Genomic DNA, 8,897 nt, shown 5'->3' with positions numbered 1-8,897 from the left:
TGTCTATGAATTTTGCTTTATATAATACCTAAGTTTAAATATTTATTTTACAAAATGTTACAGCTCACAAAAAAGGGTTCTCTAAGACCAAACAAATTATATCAATTATAATTGAAATAAATAATTTTTTAAATATATTTAATTGATAATAAATAAATAAATCATTAAAATAATGTAAAAGTACTTGGTTGATTTGTGCAAAATTAATTTACTAATATTACAAAGTGAATGCGTACCTTGCAGCCACCCGCATTATCAGTTAAAATAATAAAAAGATGTCCAGAGCCTAACTCAAGCAGCTGACATAAAAGAGAAAGACTAATATTTATAATTATTAAAGTAAATATTAATAATTGTGTAAGAAAATAGACCTGCCCAAAATAAAATTGAGAATTTCAAGCTGTGTTCTTGTATGTGCATCTATTTTTCTTCATGACGCTCCATCTATTTTTTATTGTTCAAATGGCCTTTGAAGTTCATTATTCGTGTTACTGTGGACCAATGTAAACAAAATAAACATTATAAACATGGCAGCACCATATTAATTATGCAAATGTAGAGGCGATTATTAGTGTCATAATGTAAGTCAATCAACTCTTAACATTGGACCGCGATCTCAATAATGAAAGAAGACTTGCTCATGCATATGTTTCAGATTTTTCAATGAACGTGCAATGTATCTATCACTCTCTTCCTCTGCTCATCAAGGTGTCTTGAACGGTTACAATTCATAATTATAATTCATAAATATGTCATCTCAGTAGTGATGATATAAACTCAGTTACCTTCCTAATGTATATCTTATTAACTTGAACAAATTTTTACAATCATTGTAGTAGGATGCATATTCTGGATTACCTTTCTAATGTATATCTCATTAACTTGAACAAATTTTCACAATCATTCATAGTAGGATGCATGTTCTGGATTCAATTTGTCATGTTTTTGTATCAACGTTTAGAATCACACTCAGTAATCCATCATCAAAATGAAAAAAACTAGAATACTTAATATATCTTATTTTCAAATTAAATAAGAATCACACGAGTGATCCTCCAAAGCTTAGTATTCTGTACTAAAACATTCATAGAATGACAGTCGTACCGACTGAAAATTTCCGAATGTAAATAATCATTGCTTTCACTTCCTCCACGCTATTATATTCTTCGTTATGTTAATGATGGATTCACTATGTATATTAACATTCATATGACTTGGATTTTACTGGGGTCTGTGTTGTTGCATGTGAGAAAGCTTTAAAGGTAATCCGGGCCTATGCGGTGATGTTGTTCACAGGCCATGACGACTTAAACAATTATTATTAAGCAACAAAGTCAAACAAATAATCATTATTTGAAGAGGATGATGAATATAATTCTGGAATGAGATACATGAATATAATTATGAAATGAGATGTATCTTTAAAATTCTTGGTACAATAACTTCAAATATAGAATTAGAATTATAAGCTGTTGGAGTATTTTTTATGTGCCGGCGATGCATCATTTTCTTTAAGATGCTATAAATAAATATTGTTGCTGAAATGCCCGTTGAAGTCATGGGCAGGTCATTCTTACTGTGATGACATAAAGATAATAAATATTTTTATATTGCAGAAGAATTTTATTAATGAAGAAAGAGGTGTCATTACTAGCGTCTTGGTATTAACCAGTCAGCACTTGTTTGTGCATATGTTTGTACGATATATTGACTTCTCCTGAGATATTTGAGAGCTTTCCAATCAACGCGCAATGTATTGTTCCTTTAAGTATATTGATAAAATATACAAAGTGGTAAAATATACCATGAATTTTGCTTAAGATTTTGAGAAACAAACATTTAGATATGAAAGAGAATGGAATGAAATGCAAAGTATTGTGACTTAACAATTATTATCAAGCCTTATAGTTCTACCTTGTCTCGGGTAATCTTAAATGAACAGTCATATAAGTAATTTTGATTTGAAGAAGATGATGTATATAATTATGAAATGAGAGATGGCTTTACATTTCTTGGTACCATTAATTGTAATATGTTTGTGCTTTCCTCTGTGCATGCAATGTATTTTTTTTAAGATGTCCCGAATAATTATTATGTCTCAATTTCCATCTAATGTTAGGGGTAGATCATTATTATTGTGGCAATATAAACAAAATAAAGCCTTTAATAAAGTAGCAAAAAATCTTATTGTTGAAAGATGAAATAATGGGTTCCTTGTTATCTCATGAGTCCGAAGTAGCAAATCATCTTTTGAGAATTCTTTTAGAGTTCAAACTTCATTAAAAGAAATGTTATATTTAAGGAGGAAGAAGCATCAGATGGAAACATGGACAAGATAATCACAATTAGAGCATCAATACCTAATCATGAAGACTATGAAGAGCAAGTGGGTCAGTCAAATCAAGAAGGACCAAGCACTCCACAAAGGAATCATGTGCAAGGTCAAACATCAAATCATAGAAATCAGCTTATTCCAAGTGTAAGTAATACACCTCTCGCAAAAAAAGGTAAAATGGTGAGAATTTGAAAGATATTTTTGATCAAGAAGAAAAGATTTTTCATTTTGGTTAAGATTTTTCATTTTTCCCCTATGTTCCATTGTGTTTTGAAGAAGCAGTTAAGAAGGAAGATTGGATCAAAGCAATGGATGAAGAAATTGAATCTATTGAAAGAAATGATACATGGGAGCTTGTAGATATACCTTAAGGTAAGGATTGCATTCGAGTTAAACGAGTTTTAAAAATCAAATTTAATGTGCAAGGTGAAGTTGAAATGTACAAGGCTAGATTGGTAGCAAAAGGTTTTTCACAACAATATGGTATAGATTAGAATGAAACGTTTTCTCTAGTTGCTAGGATTGATACAACTAGAATGGTTTTAGTTATAGCTACATAAAATGGTTGGAACGCTTTTCAAACTGATGTAAAATAAGCTTTATTGAATGGCTTTCTTGAGGAAGAAGTTTGTATTCATCAATCTCTTGGTTATGAGGTACATGGGTATAAGACTAAAGTGTGCAAATTACAAACTACTCTTTATGGTTTTGTTAGTGAATAGATTGTCCTTCAAGAAAATGCATGCAAATTTGACCCTGAATGCCCAAGTGAAAGGACAAACTAACACCAACAGTTGGATAGGTTATCACTGGGTTGATAACCTTCCTCTGAATTTTATCGGGTACAGCTCTCCGTATAAAATATACAATGAATCAAACGTGAATGCTTTCACCAAAAAGCATAAAAGGACATCAAACATCTACTCATAAACACAGAGTAGATGCGAAAACCTATAATACTACATGAAAAGAAAGCAAAGAACAAAAACTGACACAAAGTTCATTTTCTAAACACTACGTGTGTAATGAAAATGAAACTATGTCATTCATCTCCCTAAGAGAATTAAAATCAGAGCCTTGTAGAATATTTGGAATGTCAACGTAATAAAGAAACAATGACAAAAAATTGTAATTTTAGGGAAAACTGGAAATGACTCAAAGTCCAAATTCAGTGGAAGGAAAAATACATTATCAACAAAGTATAATATTTTTAACCTTCAGCCTCCCTTCCCTGACTATAAAAGAGCACAAAGACTCCTTTACACATTGCAATCTGACCATTATTTAAAGAAAAACAAAAGCTTCTTTCACAATATTATATCAACTATCAAAATCCTATCTCTATCTCAGACACACCAATCTGGAAAAGAAAAATAGCCCATGCTCTACCTCTCATAGCCTCTCAAGAAAATGGAATCATTTGCAAAATCTCCTTCCTACCTGAAGCTCAAAGTCTGCAGTTTGGAAGAAGTCAGAATGGAACCCCTCACACTCCTTTGCTATCACCTTTTATCCTTTTTGATGTCGGTTTTGATTCTATTTCGAGTAACTGATTCTTGGGAGAAAAACTCCTCCTTTTAACTTCCCTCAGGTTTTCATCGGCCTTTTCTATCTTCATATGATATTTAAATATCATTTCCCACTAATGATGATATAATATTTAATGAAACATTATAATGAAATTTTCTTCCTTCCAAGTCTTTATCCATGACACCTGTCATTATGCATCATTAGGTAACTTTGAATGGGAATTGTTAATTTGATTATATGAATTGCTTGATGGGAACACTTAGACGACTGACACATCCTTTAATTTGCACATAGTATTCTTTTTAGAATTCTCTAAATTGATATGTAATCCCATCTAACAGGTTCTCATGTAGCAAATTCTTTGTGTAACAGTGATGGCTTCCCCTATCCTTTATCTCTTTGGCTGTTGATAAACCCGTGAGCATTAGGCAGAGATGTATAAGATATAGTATCTGGCTGGCTCATATCTGACCTGTCAACATTGACATTGTGGCTTCTATTCTCACTATGCACAAACCGTAGGCTATATCGACCCTGCATGAATTCTTTTGGAACCGCAGGTCTTCATATCTTTACTGTGGGTTCCTTGGGGAAACTTGAGATTTTGTCTTGACAACAAAAACATTAAAAAGTATTTCCATAACTGAAAGTCGCATATTTAAATTTGAATGCTACGGTTTCATGAAAACTCCCATAACAGATTGGAGTATCTAGTCGAGCATTATGGTGTCTGATAACTCATAAAAGTTCCCAAAGAATTACTTCCTTGATGCAAAGATATTCCTCCATATGTCGGGTGTTCACAAAGCAAGACACCATAATCATTAAAGCTTATTTCTTTGGATTTATTTCAACCAAATAACTCAATCAGTCTGAGGCTCACAAGTAAACCATTCCAACCACAAGGATCCTGATCTCTCTTTTTATTTAACAAGAACGCGGTCAGAATCAGTGACTTACAACTTGAAAAGCAAGTAGAACTTCACCATCTAGATTTACTGCGTGGCTACTACTTCTAAAAGCTAAGCACATTAAAGCAAAAATGATAATCAACTGTTTCTTGTTGTCATCAACACAGATGTCCATTGAAGATTTGTATTCATTATGTCATAAATTCCATTACTGCTACCAAGGGAGGTCGTTCTTAGTTCAAACATTGGAGACTAGCAAGCCTTGATCTATTAGGGAGGTGTATCTGTCAATATTTGAAAGGAGATTAAATGAGATAGAGCCACAATCATCACCAAATCACTATTCCTTGTATCTGCACGGGCTGTCAGTGGGAGTCTGGTTTAATAATATGGTTTTGTGTGATGAATTCCAGCTCAAAGATTGATGCGCACAACCATTGAGCTTATGCTTACAAATAGGTCGACTCCTTTAATTAAAGAACATGCTTATGCCAATTTGTCCATTATGTTCATCTTTAGCTGGGAAGAATAAAGGATTTTTATAGTTGATAGCAACAATTGTAACCAATTAATGGTGTCCTCAACCTTAAGTCTCAAAAATAGTGAAATAATCACTCCTTGTGAGTTGTTTAATGATGTTACCAAATGTCACTTGTGCATAACCGACCATCATATTCCTTGAAAAGTTTGTCCCCTTCTCGCAATCTTTACAACTTTTGTGCAGCCTCCATGGCAAGTATAGTTTCAATGTTAAGACTGAAGCCACACTAAGGCATGGTTTGATTCATATTTTTCACATAAGCATAATAACAAAGAAGGCATCTTCTGCATGTAATCTAGGTGATCCCAATACTGGTATTTATCACGAGCTTTTACCAATTGAAACAAGTTACTTAATGAAAATCCTTTTGCCATAATTTTTGGGTTCTTGTTATGGACTTCAAGTGCCCATCCTTATTGCCTTTAATGATGTATAACTCTGAGTATCCCCCATAGAATCCTGAATACCTGAGGCCTTAAACTGCATTTTTTTTTGCCTTTAAGGATCCATCAAAGATTTCACACATCCTAAAAAATAATCATCTAAACACACCTTGAACCTTGAAGCTTTGATTTTTTAATTATCAGACCTCTATGTCAAATCGGCAAGATGAGTCATTTGAACCACTTTGAACTTTGAATTAAGGAACCTTGAAGATTCACCATGATGGTATTTTGTTTCTTTGAATAGGGTTCCTTCCTGAATTATGGCCTCTGAACTTCTACACTAAACCAAAATCATGAACTAGGGCTAGGCTTTAAACTTTTTTGAATTAATAAATCTGTGATTCGAACCCAAGATCTGAATCTGCAAGCTAAACCAATAAGCCACCTTGAACTTCTAAACCATCAAACCACTTGGAACTAGGTTTGAAGTGGTTCAAAAACTCTAAACTTGAAGTTTTAAAACCGTGACCATATCAGGTACTAACAGGTTTGAAGCAACTTCCTAAGGTTTGGTATTACAAAATTGATTCATATATGAAAAGAAATGGTCTTTGTAGGAGTCATCATGAACTCACTTAGTGCTCCCCTTAAAGCTATAAACCCATAACAAAAACAAAAGCAAATGTGAGAACAAAATATAGACTTCTTATGAATTCAAAATAGCAATATGCCAACCCAAATGGGTACCTTCATTACAATAATATGCAAGACAAAGCTGCGAACTACAACCTAGAGCTGTCCTAGACAATGTTTGGGCCTTTCTTAAATAGGCATTTTTATGCTGCCCGAGAAGGTTGCAGACAATGAAACTTAATACCTAGGGCTAACAAAACCTAACAATACATACAGAGTCAACCAAATATATTTTTTATAATTATTTTAGATATTTAGGGTAGCCCAATTTTGGAAGGCCATAACTCTCGAACCGTTGTTTCAGTTAGCTATTATAACCACTTTTCAAAAATGCTAGCTCATGATCTACAGGCTTGGAACTGTGCAAGCGCCTTCATCATTGAGTTTTCAAACCTCATCTAGGCACTCTAAGGCCTCCAATGGTGAGCCTATAGATTTTTCTACAAATGTTTCCACTGAAAATTTTTAATAACTTCTCTGATACTTAAATTTTCCCAATGAGATTTTAATGGTAGGCTTATAAGTCTAAAATGAACCTTCATGTAGAAAATGAGAACATTCCAAGCTCATATGAAAAAATTGCTAAAAATATAAAGTTCCCATAAATAGTAACCATCTTGTCTACTAGTCCTTATTAAATTAGAAAAGACTGAAAACAATTTTTTTTTGGGTGATGCAAGATTGCTCTTACACCCAAGATGCTCTTGGATCAAACACTTGGAGTAATTTGAGAAGTGACTCCATCACGTCTCACGTGTTTAGAGGGAAACCAAGATGGTTAACCTCCTCCCTTGCTAGGCATGATGAATCCTCTACTGGTCTCCCTTTCCATTTGACTAGGTAGTCCTCATAAGTTTTGTTCCTTGTACTTTTGTAAACACAATTATCCAGTACCTCCTCAATCTCCTTTGTAGCTGAACTAGCTACTAGAATACTCCACTACCCTTCTGCAACTTCATCCCCATTACCTCCTTCATAATACTCTATCAAATCTAAAATATCAAATACTAGTGAAATATTCAATTCAGGAGGCAACTCCACTTCATAAGCATTTCTAGAATCATGCATTTTCACTATCTTATATGATCCAATCTTCTTCATCCTTAGCTTATTATATGTAGCCAGTAGATAATACTCTCTCTAATGAACCATGACTTCATCTCCAATTTGGAATTCATTATACCTCCTTTTCACATCTTCCTTAGCCTTATACTATGTATTCATTTTTATGATGTTCTCCCTCACCTCTTCATGGATGTTCTTCAAATGTTCAGCAAATTCCTCTACTTCAGCACTATTTATCTCTCTATTCAACTGCCTCAATTCAGAAGCATTTATGGGACTACTTTCATATACAATATGTAATGGTGATTTACTAGTACTAATGTTGACAGAATTATTATATGCAAATTCCACCTATGAAAAAATTATATCCCATCCTTTTGGCTTGTCTCCAACCAAACATCTTAGTAAATTTTCCAAAGTCCTATTCACCACTTCTGTTTGTCCATTAGTCTATGGATGATGCAATGAATTGAACTTCAAATTTTTTTTCAACTTTTCCACAATGTACACTAGAAATACCTAACAAATTTGGTATCTCAATCTAAAACTATACTCTTTGGTAGACCATATAGCCTTACCACTTCTCTAAAAAACAACTATGCCACATGAACAACATCACTAGTCTTCTTGCAAGGAATAAAATGTGTCATCTTTGAAAACATGTCAACCACCACAAAATAGAATCATGCCCATGTTTTGTCCTCAGTAATCCAAGAACAAAATCTATGCTAACATCCTCCCACAACTTATCTGGTACATGTAATGGATGATACAACCGTATATTCTACTTCACTCTTTTCGCCATTTAACATACTCTAAAACTCTGTACAAACTTGTTCACATCATTTTAAAACTATAGCTAGTAATAATTCTCAGCAACCAAAGAAATGGTCTTATGTCTTCCAAAATGTCTAGCCAATCCTCCACTATGCTTCTCCTTGATGAGATTCTCTCTCATTGAACTCCTTGGAATGCACAACTGACTTCCTTTGAACAACATACTATCCTAGATCATGAAATTCAACCACCTTATCTTATCAAGTGTAACAGGTTGTATACAAGCCTTCCATGCTTCACCAAAATTAGGATCATCTAGGTAAAAAGTACTAAATTTTTTGAACCGAATGACCTTTATCTTTATTTCAATCAGTAAAAGTTGTCTTTTACTAAGAGCATCTGCAACTTTATTAGACTTCCCACTATTGTGTTTCAAAAAAAAAACATAACTCTACAAAAAATCAACCCACTTTAAATGCCTTTGGTTTAATTTTCCTTGACTATTCAAATATTGTAAAGCTTGATGATCAGTATACAAAACAAACTCCTTAGGAACAAGATAGTATCTCCACTTATTCAATAGCATAAAATTGTTGATCATAAACAAAATATTTTCTTTTTGCATCATTCAATTTCTCACTAAAATAAGCAACAGGCCT

This window comes from Cupressus sempervirens, chromosome 3, assembly GCF_028749045.1.
Source record: "Cupressus sempervirens isolate cs-2001-9-10 chromosome 3, ASM2874904v1, whole genome shotgun sequence".
Taxonomy (NCBI): domain Eukaryota; kingdom Viridiplantae; phylum Streptophyta; class Pinopsida; order Cupressales; family Cupressaceae; genus Cupressus; species Cupressus sempervirens.
The sequence above is the reverse complement of the archived record's forward strand: the minus strand, read 5'-3'. Positions refer to the sequence as shown.